General features: G+C 40.6%; 1 long non-coding RNA gene across 6 annotated transcripts; it reads left to right on the forward strand.

Annotated features, from left to right (window-relative positions):
• The first annotated feature begins 2,644 nt into the window (after window positions 1-2,644).
• On the forward strand, window positions 2,645-11,157 carry LOC127440916 (uncharacterized). 6 transcript variants are annotated; one of them, XR_007897226.1, is made up of 7 exons: window positions 3,015-3,170; window positions 3,280-3,571; window positions 3,754-3,883; window positions 4,041-4,225; window positions 4,335-4,451; window positions 4,530-4,575; window positions 4,682-11,157. It is a non-coding gene; the product is annotated as an uncharacterized LOC127440916 (long non-coding RNA). The 6 variants fall into 6 exon arrangements; XR_007897222.1 differs by lacking the exon at window positions 3,015-3,170 and adding an exon at window positions 2,645-2,782 and having other exon boundaries at window positions 3,754-4,225; XR_007897225.1 differs by lacking the exon at window positions 3,015-3,170 and adding an exon at window positions 2,649-2,782 and having other exon boundaries at window positions 3,304-3,571; window positions 3,754-4,225.
• The last annotated feature ends 4,125 nt before the right edge of the window (window positions 11,158-15,282 follow it).

Here is a 15,282-nt window from a genome sequence, read left to right on the forward strand (position 1 = left end):
GCTGTCCACGAACCATATATTTGCCACCATTCAAATAAATTGTAAGTGGGCACTTTCTTCAAGACAGCAAAAAGACAAAAGTGCCCATGTGCAATTTATTTGAATGGTGGCAAATACATGGTTCATGGACTATCATTTGTATGGCTTTTCTTGCTATTTGAATGCAATGTTATCCATCAAACACCCTGAATATCACTCCACATACTCAATGAAACCCATGTATGCAAGTTAGAACTCATAATACTGTATAATTTGCATTAAAATGATTGTCCATGAACCCTGTATTTGAATTCCATTAAATAAGCTGCAGATGGGACCTTCCTTTTGGACTTAGACATTTTTTAAGGAAAAATTGCCACACTCTTTTTTTATATGACTTTAGTAGCATGTATATGAAATATTATCAATAAAACACCCTGTATAGCACTCAACATACTCAATGGAACCCACTTATGCAACTTACAACTCTTTAAAATTTATAATTAGCTAAAGAATGGCATTCCACGAACCATGTATTTGCCACCATTCAAATAAATGGTACGTGGGCACTTCCTACAAGACGGCACAAAAGTGCCCACGTGCAATTTATTTGAATGGTGGAAAATATATGGTTCGTGGATGGTCATTTGTATGGCTTTTCTAGCTATTTGCATGCATAATTATCAATAAATCATCAAGAATATCACTCAAAATCATCAATGGAACCCATTTATGCAACTTACATCTAAAATATTGTATATTTCGCTAAAAAATGACTGTCCACGAACCATATATTTGCCACCATTCAAATAAATGTTATGTGGGCACTTCCTACAAGACAGCAAAAAGAAAAAAGTGCCCATGTGCAATTTATGTGAATGGCGGAAAATACATGATTCGTGGACGGTCATTTGTATGGCTTTTCTTGCTATTTGCATGCAATATTATCCATCAAACACCCTGAATAGCACTCCACATACTCAATGAAACCCATTTATGCCACTTATATTTCATAATACTGTATTATTTGCATTAAAATTATTGCCCATGAACCATGTATTTGGCGTCCATTAAATAAGCTGCAGATGGGTTCTTTCTTTTAGACTTGCCACACTCTTTATTTATATGACTTTAATAACATGTATATGAAACATTATCAATAATACATCCTGTATAACACTCAACATACTCAATGGAACCCACTTATGCAACTTCAACTCTTTAAAATGTATAATTAGCTAATCAATGGCTGTCCACGAACCATGTATTTGCCATCATTCAAATAAATTGTACGTGGGCACTTCCTACAAGACAGCAAAAAGACAGAAATGCCCATGTACAATTTATTTGCATTGCCTGAAATAGTTACTTGATGGACCTCTGTTTTTAATATATGGGATAGATTAGTTCACTAAATGTCATATTTAGGTGAGTGTGTGACACCCCCTGAACAACATACACCCTTCAAAACCTCAAACTTCGACTGTCCACAAACCATCTAAATTTTTGAATGGGATAAATTGAACATGGGATCTCCATAACTCCAGACTGGGACAACTCAGACACTTCAAACCTGCACTCCTGTGCTCATCTCAGTCTCCTCTATCTATGATCTAAAATATTATTTATTTTTAAGTGTGATGTTAAATCTTGCATTCTCTGGATTTTGCATTTCTATTTGGACTATCCCTTTTTTTCCTTTAGGACTATATTGGACTTTTTGAAACTTCTTTTTTTTTTTTTTTTTTAATACGTGATGTTAAATCTTGATTCTGTGTTGCATGCTCTGTATTTTGCATTTATATTTGGCCTAGCCCTTTTTTTTTCCTTTAGGACTATTGGACTTTTTGAAACTTTTCTTTTAAGTGTGATGTTAAATCTTGATTCTGTGTTCTATGTAAAATGTTCTCTGTGCATTTTCGTTTGGAGCGTTTTTCATGTACACTTGAGTTTTCAAATAAGTAAATGTTCTGTTTTGTCATTTAAACTACTTGTCTGTCATTATTTCTCTGCTCTGATGATATTCATTATTGTTTTAAATTGCTCAAAAATCGTAAGGTGTTTGCTGTGATAGTACTGTAGCGTTTTTCCATTCACTATAATCTTAAATTAAAAGCCACAAGTAAATAAGCAAAATATTATTATTTTTTATTTTTCAAAATAATTATCTTTTCCACTCTGTTTCACAGCCTCCACAGGACAGTGGTTCATTGGTAGGAAGATGTTTGATGTTCATATATACTTTTATAAATTATCAAATGGAATTATTAATGCATTCATTTTATTTCCCAGTCTTTGCTCACAGGTGGAATTTTAATGCAATATATGCTGCAATTTAGCTGCTTTGGAACAAAATACATTGTGCAAAGCATTATAACCAATGAAAGGAAATTATATGCTTTTCACAGTTTATTTTTCTGTTTTAGATGTTTATTTTATTGAAAGCTAGGCTATACAAACAAAATATATCTCTTTTCATTTATGCAGTCTCCAGTTATACATTTAGAATAAAAAAGTATGTAGTTAAGCACTTGAAACAGAAGTAATCGTTATCAAGCCAATAGTAGGCTAAATTATTTTTATGCAACTAATTGAAAAGGCATTCATAATTTATTTGCGGTGTACTGAAGTCGCGTTTGGTCCCGCGCTTGTCACCTCGCGCGACCCGTAATTTGCCCACGTGACTATCTTTGTTGCGCTAAGTAACATCAATGCGTTAGCAACGCGACCTAATATATTTAAACCGCGGGATACATAGTTATTCCAGGAGAAGTGATCTATCAACAGGAGTCTGCAGTTGCGTGTAAGTGTGTTTATTTCATAGTTTTACTTTGTTTAAGAGTGGTATTCACTGTTAGACTTGTGCTGTTTGTTTACTGTCTTGAACTCGCATCGCTTAAACGTGTGTTGGTGTGCGCGCGCCACATCGTTGTTTTTAGTGTCTATAAACATTGCTTCACTTGTTTTAGAGTATTATTTATTGCTAAAGTTTATCATAATTTACCTGCGGTGTACTGAATTTGCGTGTGTCACCTCTCGTGACCCGTAGTTTCGGTTGCCCACGTGACTATCTTTGTTGCGCAAAGTAGCATCAATGCGTTAGCAGTGCGAGCTAATATATTTAAACCGCTGGATCCATAGTCATTCCAGGAGAAGCGAATCTATCCACAGGAGTCTGCAGTTGCGTGCAAGTGTGTTTATTTCATTGTTTTACTTTGTTTAAGAGTGGTATTCACTGCTAGACTGGTGCTGTTTGTTTACTGTCTTGAACTTGTGCTGTTTGTTTACTTTGCACTTCAGCACCTGCTCCACTCTCTTTCTCAGTGGGACTCTGGAACTGCCAGTCAGCTGTGAACAAAGCTGACTTCATTCAAGCCTTCGCCACACAGTCCACCCTCAGTATCCTGGCACTAACAGAAACATGGATACGTCCAGAGGATACAGCAACACCTGCTGTTCTCTCCAACAACAACAACAACAACTCCTCTCACATCCCTCGATCCACAGGTTTGACCGGTTTCATTTCACTTGGAAAGACTAAGCACTACAGCAACTCACAGATTGGGCAACCAGCTGGACCTCATTTTTACAGGTAACTGTACCAACTCAAATACTCTTGTTACTCCTTCACATGTCTCCGAACACTACTTTGTTCAATTCAACATGACTCTCCCATCTACATTAAAAAAGACTCCACCTTTGGTTTCCTTTCGCCATAACCTCCATTCTCTTTCACCCTCTCGCCTTTACACTGCTGTCTCTACCTCTGATCAGGTTCTTGGACTATTTGAAGACAAGACTGGATCTGGAGCAGACAAACCCACAGCTCCGTAACAAATGACAGACTTACAAGGAGATGCTGGAAACCCCGCGCAAGCCTGGTTCAAAGTCCAACTCACAGGCAGTGTGCGAAAGAAAGCCTTTGTTGTTCATTTTATTTTGTCCTTTTATTACTAATGTTATTGTTGTTTACTACTACAGTCCTGAGTGTGGTGTTTTTAATAACCTGTCTCTCTTTTTCTCTATTTTTTGTTTAATCTATGTACGATTGATTTGTTGAGGGCTCACGCAGCATCAAGAGAGTGCCGGGAGATTTTGCGGGTTGCGAAGGCAGACTTCCTAAACATCTTTGTGCAGTTAATCTCAGGTGCCGAGGTGGACAATATTGACAAGACGACGTCACTACTGTGAAGCAATCGTGGTCTTCTGTCATTTTCAGTGCCCAGGAGCTGTGGAAGGCTTGACTGTAAGCTCATCTATTTAAACAGCTAGAAGGAGTTTGTCCCTGTCATGTGCTGTAATGGTTATTTGGATATGTATGCATTAGTAAATTTAAAGATTTCAATGTTTTTCAGGTCTCAGAGATGGTGAACAGGAAGGCATCTAATGGCAGGCTAGTGGCTGGCATCAGCAAACGCAAAACGGCGACCATGCAGATCGTTGCATTTGCCTTGACGCAGGAGGAGGAAGCTGTAAGTTTTAGTATGATTCAAAGTGTATACTGCTTACAATGTTTTACACTCAAGTAACAGTCTTTCTTGTTTCCACAGTGATTTCGGGTGTACTATGAGAGAATTCGGCCTGGATACAACAGTGGTACTACTGACAGGTTATTTTTATTTCATCACAAAATGTATTTTCCACCCATGATGTAAACACTGCCACAGACACACTAGACAACATCTGTCCTCTTCTCCTCTAGGCCAGCACGTACTACTCCACCCAGACCCTGGCTCTCTGACGTCCTTCGTGAACATTGGACTGACCTCAGGGCAGCTGAGAGGAGACGGCGTAAATCTAAAGATCCAGCATATCGACACTTTTCCCATGACATTTAAGCAAGCTCGTGTAACTCCGCTGCTGCAGAAACCTGCACTTAACCCCACACAAATAGAACACTACAGACCAGTCACGGCAAAAACACTTGAAAGGGCAGTTTTCAATCAAATCTCTGCCTATCTCTCACAGAACAAGCTGCTGGATGACAATCAGTCAGGCTTCAAAAGTGGACACTCCACTGAGACTGCCCTGCTGTCGCTGAGACAGGCGAAAGCGGAATCCAGATCATCTGTCCTGATTCTGCTGGACCTTTCTACAGCCTGCATCATACCACGTTGGTGGAATGACCTTCCCAACTCCATACGTGAAGCTGACTCCCTTTCTGTCTTCAAACAACGGCTAAGAACACATCTTATCCATGAGCACTTAACCAGTCACAAAAAAATAAACATTTTTTGTAGAACTTTAATCACTTTACGTTACTATTCTGATGATAGTGAAACTTTGTAATATGGCACTTTTTGTACCACTGGCTCCTTAAGATGATTTGCTTATGTTTGCCTCTTTTGTAAGTCGCTTTGGATAAAAGCGTCTGCCAAATATTTCAGCAGCCCTTGTCGCTCTCTCCGTTGGGCATGAGTGGCTGTGTGGAAAATTGCTTGCATTATATCGTCGTGCCAGCAGTAGGTGAACTCGCCGTCGTCTTCATACTGGTCAAGTCCACCCAAGAAAATCATCATTTTGATCATAGTGTACCAGAGTAAAATCAGTCTGGTATGTGGACAGCATAAAAAATATAGGTATGAAATTATAGATATAATAATACAATTAACATAAAAAATATAGGTAAGTATGAAATTATAGATATAATAATAGAATTAACATAAAAAATATAGATAATAAAATAAATAGAAAATATGTAATAAAAAAATATAGATAGAATAAATATAAAAAAAATAGATATTAATATAAAAAAAATATAGATATAATAATAAAAAATTAAAATAATTAAAACTCCTTAATTCAAATCAGTAGACCTTTGAGCCTCTCTAAAGTTTGGGCCCAGAGATCCCTTTTAGATCTTTTGGTGTGCTCATATTCCGTCACTGTTGTTAAAAAAGGAGTCTCTCCTCCAGAAAAATGTGGTCTGTAGCTTTTAGGAGGGGGGTTTCTGTCTGCCATGCATTTTAGTGTCACATTGTCCCCTTCCTTAAAAGGACCATGGGACATTACCTGGAGACTGACCGCTCTCTCGGTTGGGCTTGACCGCTCTCTCGGTTGGGCATGAGTGGTTATGTGTAATATTTCTTGCATTATGTCATCGTGCCAGCAGTAGGTGAAGATATTTTAGATACTTTTCCTCAGTTTTTCGGTCACGGACTGGACAGGATGCCCATCCTATGTCTCCAAGGTTATAATGGTCAGGATTGGCCGCCTGTTCATCCCACCCTTGCAACTACTGTTGCACATATAATTAAGCAATATGGTGGTTCCCACTGAACTTTGGGGACTCGTAGGGCAAACTCACTATGCCTTCTGGTGTGTAGGTCCTCATGGTACTGGGCTCTCTGACTGCCCTCCACACGCATGAGATGACTGCTAATGGGTCATGGGAATAACGCCACAGATCGTGGGTCTGCATCATTTACGGTCGGAACTGGATGCAGTGGATGTTTTTGAATATCCTCATTTGCTGATTTAATTTGACTGTTGCCAATGTGGGGTTTCTTATTGCAGCAGCCCTTGTCGCTCATCGTGCCAGCACAAAATAGAACAGCAGTCCTATGCCATTATTTCTAGCATCTATCTTGCCCCAGGATTCATGAGGTTCCGCTCCCAGACCTCATCAAATTATTGGCTTTCTATTTTGTCTGCCATGTCCTGTCTCTTTCTTTTGAGAGAATCTAATTTGCCGAAAACAGCACGTCCTCCACAAAGTCATCGTGCCAGCAGTAGGGGAACTCGCCGTCATCTCCATACTGATCAAGTCCACCTAGGAAAATCATCATTTTGATCATAGTGTACCAGAGTAAAATCAGTCTGGTATGTGGACAGGATGAAGACGGACACGTTTTCATGTTTTCCATCAGACTGAAAAATGTGCATCTCGTCCTGTTTCTTAAAAATATCAGTTTGATCAGGGTGTGTGTGTAAAGCTCCAGTCCAGGTTTGCTGACACATGTCATCCTTAATCTGTGGTCCAATATGTTTAGATCCATCGTTTGGGCCACCCCGGAAGACACATTTAAAATGAATGCGTTTTTTTGCATGGCAGGTAAGCGCGCTAAATAACGCAACCCGAGATACGCCCATTTGATTTTTACATACATCCATGTGTATTGGGCACTAGCCAAAATCCGTAATCTAAATCAAACAAAATGAATATAAAAAATATAGATATAATAAAAATTAATATACAAAATTAATAAAAAATAGATAATAAAATAAATATAAAAAAATAAAAAAAATAAAAAAATTAACATAAAAAATATAGGTAAGTATGAAATTATAGATATAATAATACAGTTAACATAAAAAATATAGGTAAATATGAAATTATAGATATAATAATACAATTAATATAAAAATGTAGATAAAATAAATAGAAAAAATGTAATATAAAACATATAGATATAATAAAAATTAATATAAAAAATTAATTAAAAAAATAGATAATAATAAAATAAATATATATAAAAAAAATAGATAATAATAAAATAAATATAAAAAAAAATAAAACAAATTAACATAAAAAAATATAGGTATGAAATTATAGGCTTTCCGGGCACAGATGCTCTCTGAACTCCGGACGCTCCAGCAAAAGAGACCTCGCCTGAAGCTCTATGAGTTCAGACACCCAGTTAAATTCTTCCGGGTCGAAAGCCACATTGGCTCTCCCAAAGAAGGCCGCCGTCTTGTGGTGCCTGACCGCCACCACCCTCTCGCCATTGTCCAACGCGCTGGCCCCCCGGAACTCCTCCACGGTCATGTTTACCATGACGCACCGGCGGTGACCCAAGCTGATGATAAGGTACCCCGCTATCATTCCCTGAGCGACGCGGAAGTTGTTCGGGCTGGGCGACTCACGCAGTCGCTCCAGGAGAGCGGGCACCCTGTCCCGAGCTCACCGCCAGTAGCGCCTCAAGGTGGCCACGTCAATGACCCACCTGGAACTGGCAGCCCGTGCGTCGCACCTGTGGACCACCAGCTCCGCTCTCAGATGGGCCATCTGCCGCTTGCATACCCGCCGGAGCTGCCTCACGGCGGCATCAGTGAAGTATTCCCGCTTGTCGGTGTTGTCCTCTATGAAGGAGCAGAAGAGGCGAAGGTCGAGCAGGTAGTGTCTGGCCATGGTGACCGCGAGGCCCCTCTCCGCTAATGCCTGTACCCACCCTCGCACCTCGTCCGGCAGCGAAAGGTCCGTGACGAACCACGCTCCCCCTTCCCGGCACACCACTCGAAGAACGCCGTGACCCGCTTTGCTTTCTTGGTGGCATTGTCACGGCCCTTGGAGGACGGCCTGGTCCCCAGACAGGACAGCTTGAACGCCCGGATCAGGCGAGCAATGTCAGAGAGGTGGTCCGGGCCACGCGTCACGCTGGCGGCGTCTTCCCGCATCAGAGCCCCGGTGCTTACGATATAATACAATTAACATAAAAAATATAGGTAATAAAATAAATAGAAAAAATGTAATAGAAAAAATATAGATATAATGAAAAAAAAATTAAAATAATGAAAACTTAATTCAAATCAGTAGACCTGGATGCAGTGGTTGTTTTTGAATATCCTCATTTGCTGATTTAATTTGACTGTTGCCAATGAGGGGTTTCTTATTGCAGCAGCCCTTGTCGCTCATTGTGCCAGCACAAAATAGAACAGCAGTCCTATGCCATTATTTCTAGCATCTATCTTGCCCCAGGATTCATGAGGTTCCGCTCCCAGACCTCATCAAATTATTGGCTTTCTGTTTTGTCTGCCATGTCCTGTCTCTCACTTTTGAGAGAATCTAATTTGCCGACCTCATCTCCCCAACGATAATCTTTCTGCTCTTGTATGACTGTTGCTGCGATGTGTTTGAAGACTCTCACACACATGGCCAAAACAGCACATCCTCCACAAAGTCATCATGCCAGCAGTAGGGGAACTCGCCATCATCTCCATACTGATCAAGTCCACCCAGGAAAATCATCATTTTGATCATAATGGGCAGGAGTCCTATTCCATTATTTCTAGGTGTGGTATTTGGGCGTTACGCAGCGTCCTTTGGACACTGGTTTTTTCAAAGTTAACGCTCCGCTCACATTCTTGCATGGGACATCATCTATGTCTGATTTAACACATAGGATGGCATAGTGCTGCTTGATTAACAAGATCCAGCACAACAGGTGGTGCCCTTCCGTCAATTCCCAGATCGCAGGTCATCATCGTTTACGGTCAGAATTACGACATGAGGTTCCGCTACCAGAGCACAGCAGATTCCTGACTTTCTATCTTGTCTGCCATGTCCTGTTTCATGCAAGCAGGAGGTGACCTCGACCATCAGTGGGTCCTCACCCATGGGTTTAGGATACGCTCATTCCAATTACAGGGCCTCGAAAGAGACCTGTATTGTTATTTTTCATCACTCCCCGAGTCGGGAGTGTGTAATTTGCGCGCCTGCTGCCTTCCTTGGATGTGGTGGCCCTTCACTTGGATTCTTAGATACAGAGCCCAGGACAAAGACTTGCAGAGAAAATTTATTTGAAGTAATATATCCATAATTTAGAAATATGTTATTAGATATATTTAAGGTAAATGTGTACTAATACAAATACTGCTATGACTATATGCCTTTAGTTAGAATGGTTAAATATTATTTTTCTAGGTCTCTTAAACATATCCTTCACGGTGTGTTAAGAGTTTATATAAATTATTTGACTTTTGATAAAGTGTTTTAAAGAAAAAAGTGCACAAACAGAGAGCATGAAGACAGCATGTGTCTGTCTTCATGCTCTCCACATATAAGACTGATTTTATTCTGGTCCACTATGTGGAACGCCCACCTATCTTGCACCAGAATTCATACTCCCCCGGAACCCAAAGACTCGTGGTTTTTGGGAATAACACCACCGGATTGAGGGGTCGGCATCGTATTCTTGGCAAATGCTTTGGTCCGTCTTGCGCCGGTCCAAGAATTTCACCTCGGCGCAATAAGGCCACCAGAAAATGTGAAAAAAAGTGTGGGAACATCAAGAAACAGGTCTTCTCTTGGATGATGGTTCACCCTCTCCCTCTTGTGCCATACGTTTCACGATAAATTAGTTGGATTGTGGAGTTTAATTATAATTGTATTTATTTATCACACATTATACAATTGCACATATACAGTGAAATTCTTTTTTTACATATCCCAGCTAAGCTGGGGTCAGACTGCAGGGTCAGCCATGATATGCCACCCCTGAAGCAGATAGGGTCAACAGCCTTGCTCAAGGGGCCAACAGTGGCATCTTGGCAGTGCTGGGGCTTGAAACCCTGACCTTCTGTTCAGCAACCCAGAGGCTTAACTGCTGAGCCAACATTGCCCCAGTCTTTTAACACAGGACAAAGGCGGTGCAGTGACTGTATGCGAAGAGATCATTAACGGCCACTATCACTTCGTTCATTCTTAGTGGAAGGTGGTTTCAAATGAAGCCAAAGATTTGATCAAGAAGCTCTTAAATGTGGATCACCCAAAAAAAAAAAAACGAAAAAAACATCAAGCATCTGTGGTTAAAGGATGGCGAGATGAGAACTCATGTGTATATAGTTTTGTATTCATGTTCCTTTTTTATATTTGTTTTGCAGTTGTGTTTTTATAGTTAACAAGTTGTATTGTTTGTTAAACATGTTCTTTTGTTTTTATTTTATTATATTTTTTTTTGGCAGTTGTGTTTTACAAGGATTGGCCGCATGTTCATCCCACCCTTGCAACTACTGTTGCACATATAGTTAAGCAATATGGTGGTTCCCACTGAACCCAGCTTTGGGGACTCGGCAGACAAAACAAAGTCAAGAATCTGCTGTGTCCTGTTTCATGCCAGCAGGAGGTGACCTCGACCATCAGTGGGTCTTCACCCATGGGTTTTTGGATACGCTCCTTCCAATTACAGGGCCTCGAAAGAGACCTGTATTGTTATTTTTTGTCACTCCCCGAGTCGGGAGTAAGTTACCAATACCAAGTTGTGTTTATAAAGTTTATTATTTTGGTTAATCAAAGTCATGTTCCTTGTTTTTATTATTTGTTTTTCAGTTATGTTTTTATAGTTAACAAGGTTTATTTGTGTTAATCATGTTCTTTGATTTTAATTTTGTTTAGCAGTTATAAAAAGGGATAATTTTCTATCCGTTAAGTGGAACTTCAATAAATTGCCCTTGAAGGTCTCTGCATTGTTCTGTCTTTTCTGAGCGATGAAGCAATTAATGTTAATTCACACTTTTCCGTTATTAATTTTATCTGACTCCAATTTTAATTTGACCTCTAATTTAGATTTAAGCTCTAATTTCTGATCATTCTTTTAATTTAACATTTTTAGGTAATTGATTACTCTAAATCCTCTTCTATTCATTGTCCTTTCGATCTTTGGAGACTTAAGCCGGACATTATTAAATAACGTAAACCTCTCGAAAATGGATGGCCAGTTCTGTTCTTAGCCAGTGGTTGTAGGGTTAACTAATATGGTCTGGTTTGGCTTGTTTCCTAACCAGACGATATTGCCGCTTAGTCACATACATACAGCTTGCTAAGACGGGCGGTGAGCAGTGACTGAGAGTGAGGCCAAGAGGGTGCACCTTGGTGGGCATAAAGCAGCTCCATGTACTGCCTGGATGTCAAAAAAGTGATGTTGAAAAAATGACTAAGTAATTTTGGGAGAGGGTATAAGAACCAGAACCTCCGCCGAACCGGCTGAGTCCGAGAGGGTGCACCTTGCCGGGCATGAAGCAGCTCTATGTACTGCCTGGATGTCAAAAAAGTGATGTTGAATTTTTTTTTTTCTGATTTAATTGATGTCCATGGGGAAAGGGTCAGGTTCAATTGATTTCAATGGGGAGACAGTGTATATGACCTTATACGAGCTGTGTGATTCCTCTGGGCATGACAAAATAGCACAAAGTGCCTGGAATAAAGAGTATTTTGTGTAAAATAACTAAGTCAGTGCAGTCTGGATGAGCTTTTGATCCATGTTGACCGTGAGAGTGACTGTAACCGAGGAGGGTGTGTGTGTCACCGCATTGACAACTTGCCCCAGGCCCCTGGAGGTGCTGAAACAACAGGTAAGTATGGTGATTTATCCTAGCAGGTGCACTTGAGATCCAAAGGGACAGTGTCAGTGTGCTCTTCATTCTCCTCTCTCTATGGTGTGACTTTTGAGAGAATCAGAGAAAGTCCAAAAATTTCACGGCAAAAATTTAAACTGTCTGTGATTTTGTTAAAAAACATACACTTTTAAGCAATTTTGCACAGTGCAGTTCTCAATATGTCACCTATGTATCGATCTATCTATCTATCTATCTATCTATATGACTTTAATATCATTTTTATTGCATGTATGTAACTAACAACTCTCTAAAGTGTATAATTAGCTAAAAATGGCTGTCCACGAACCATGTATTTGCCACCATTCAAATAAATTGTACGGGACTTCGCTATGGCCCGCACCATATATGATGAGGGCCGTAGTGAGAATTGACAGCCGGATTCTAAGTCCAGCGAGGGTGGGTTTCCAGGGGGCGCCCCGGGGGACCGTGCTAGGAGCGCGTTTCGGGGCGTTTGGAGTCGACAGGTATAGGTGTGTGGGGAGCTTTTTTTGGGGCCCATGGCAGGCTCGGGGTCATTCATTAGGAATATAGGGATAAAAACCACCACGCTCATGTGGGATTGCCATAACTTTTACATGGAATGCGGCAGAGGCACAAAACCGAGTCCTACCCCCCAATTTTCAAGGGGGCTCTTTCCAATGGCGTCTCTCCGAGGTCGGCAAGTGCCTCAACTTGATTGGCCCTCGTAAGAAGTGCCATTTACGTCTTAGAGACTCGGCTCCAAGTCGATTGTTACTGTTCTCTATATGACTTTAGTAGCATATATATGAAACATTATCAATAATACACCCTGTATAACACTCAGCATACTCAATGGAACCCACTTATGCAACATACAACTCTTTAAAATGTATAATTAGCTAAAAAATGACTGCCCACGAACCATGTATTTGCCAACATTCAAATAAATTGTACGTGGGCACTTCTTACAAGATGGCACAAAAGTGCCCACGTGCAATTTATTTGAATGGTGGAAAATACATGGTTCGTGGACGGTCATTTGTATAGCTTTTCTTGCTATTTTTATGCAAAATTATAAATAAATCATAAAGAATATCACTCAAAATCATCAATGGAACCCATTTATTTAACTTACATCTCAAAATATTGTATATTTCGCTAAAAAATGGCTGTCCACGAACCATGTGTTTGCCACCATTCAAATAAATGTTACGTGGGCACTTCCTTCAAGACAGCAAAAAGACAAAAGTGCCCACGTGCAATTTATTTGAATGGTGGAAAATACATGGTTCGTGGACGGTCATTTGTATGGCTTTTCTTGCTATTTGCATGCAATATTATCCATCAAACACCCTGTATAGCACTCCACATACTCAATGAAACCCATTTGAGCAAGTTACAACTCATAATACTGTATTATTTGCATTAAAATGATTGTCCATGAACCATGTATTTGGCGTCCATTAAATAAGCTGCAGATGGGACCTTTCTTTTGGACTTAGACATTTTTTGAGGAAAAATTGCCACACTCTTTATTTATATGACTTTAGTAGCATGTATATGAAACATTATCAATAATACACCCTGTATAACACTCAACATACTCAATGGAACCCACTTATGCAAGTTACAACACTTTAAAATGTATAATTAGCTAAAAATGTCTGTCCACGAACCATGTATTTGCCACCATTCAAATAAATTGTACGGGGCTTCGCTATGGCCCGCACCATATATGTTGCGGGCCGTAGCGAGAATTGACAGCCGGATTCTAAGTCCAGCGAGGGCGGGTTTCTAGGGGGCACGCCGGGGGACCGTGCTAGGAGCGCATTTCGGGGCGTTTAGAGTCGACTGGTATAGATGTGTGGGGAGGTTTTTTGGGGCCCCATGGCAGGCTTGGGGTCAGGCATTAGTGATATAGAGATAAAAACCACCACACTCATGTGGGATTGCCGTAACCTTTGCAGGGAAGGTGGCAGACGCACGAAACCGAGTCCTATCCCCCCATTTTCGAGGTCGCTCTTTCCAATGGCATCTCTCCGCAAGTGCATCAACCTGATTGGCCCTCGTAAGAAGTGCTATTTACGTCTTAGAGACTCGGCACCAAGTCGATTGGTACTGGCCTCTGTATGACTTTAGTAGCATGTATATGAAACATTATCAATAATACACCCTGTATAACACTTAACATACTCAATGGAACACACTTGTGCAACATACAACTCTTTAAAATGTATAATTAGCTAAAAAATGGCTGTCCACGAACCATGTATTTGCCACCATTCAAATAAATTGTATGTGGGCAGTTCCTGCATGACTTGGCAAAAACACAGGAAGTGCCCACGTGCAATTTATTTGAATGGTGGAAAATACATGGTTCGTGGCCGTCATTTTGAAAGCTTTTCTTGCTATTTTCTATGCAATATTATCACTAAAACATCAAGTATATCACTCAAAATAACCAATGGAACCCATTTATGCAAACTGCAGCTCAAAATAACGTGTAATTAGCTAAACAATGGCTGTCCACAAGCCATGTATTTGCCACCATTCAAATAAATTGTACGGGGCTTCGCTATGGCCCGCACCATATATGATGCGGGCCGTAGTGAGAATTGACAGCCGGACTCTAAGTCCAGCGAGGGTGGGTTTCCCGGGGGCGCCCCAGGGGACCGTGCTAGGAGCGCGTTTCGGGGCATTTGGAGTCGACTGCTATAGGTGTGTGGGGAGATTTTTTGGGTGCCCATGGCAGGCTTGGGGTCAGACCTTAGGGATATAGGGATAAAAACCATCACGCTCATGTGGGATTGCCATAACATTTGCCGGGAAGGTGGCAGAGGCACGAAACCGAGTCCTACGCCCTCATTTTCGAGGGCACTCTTTCCAATGGCGTCTCTCCGAGGTCAGCTAGTGCCTCAACCTGATTGGCCCTCGTAAGAATTGCCATTTACGTCTTAGAGACTCGGCACCAAGTCGATTGGTACTGGTCTCTATATGACTTTAGTAGCATGTATATGAAACATTATCAATAATACACCCTGTATAACACTCAACATACTCAATGGAAACCACTTATGCAACTTACAACTCTTTAAAATGTATAATTAGCTAAAAAATGGCTGTTCACGAGCCACGTATTTGCCACCATTCAATTAAATTGAACGTGGGCACTTCCTGTGTGACCTGGTGAAAATAACCTTAAATTTTATGCTAAGACCTAGGGGCTTC

The sequence above is a fragment of the Myxocyprinus asiaticus genome, chromosome 5 (assembly GCF_019703515.2).
Source record: "Myxocyprinus asiaticus isolate MX2 ecotype Aquarium Trade chromosome 5, UBuf_Myxa_2, whole genome shotgun sequence".
Taxonomy (NCBI): domain Eukaryota; kingdom Metazoa; phylum Chordata; class Actinopteri; order Cypriniformes; family Catostomidae; genus Myxocyprinus; species Myxocyprinus asiaticus.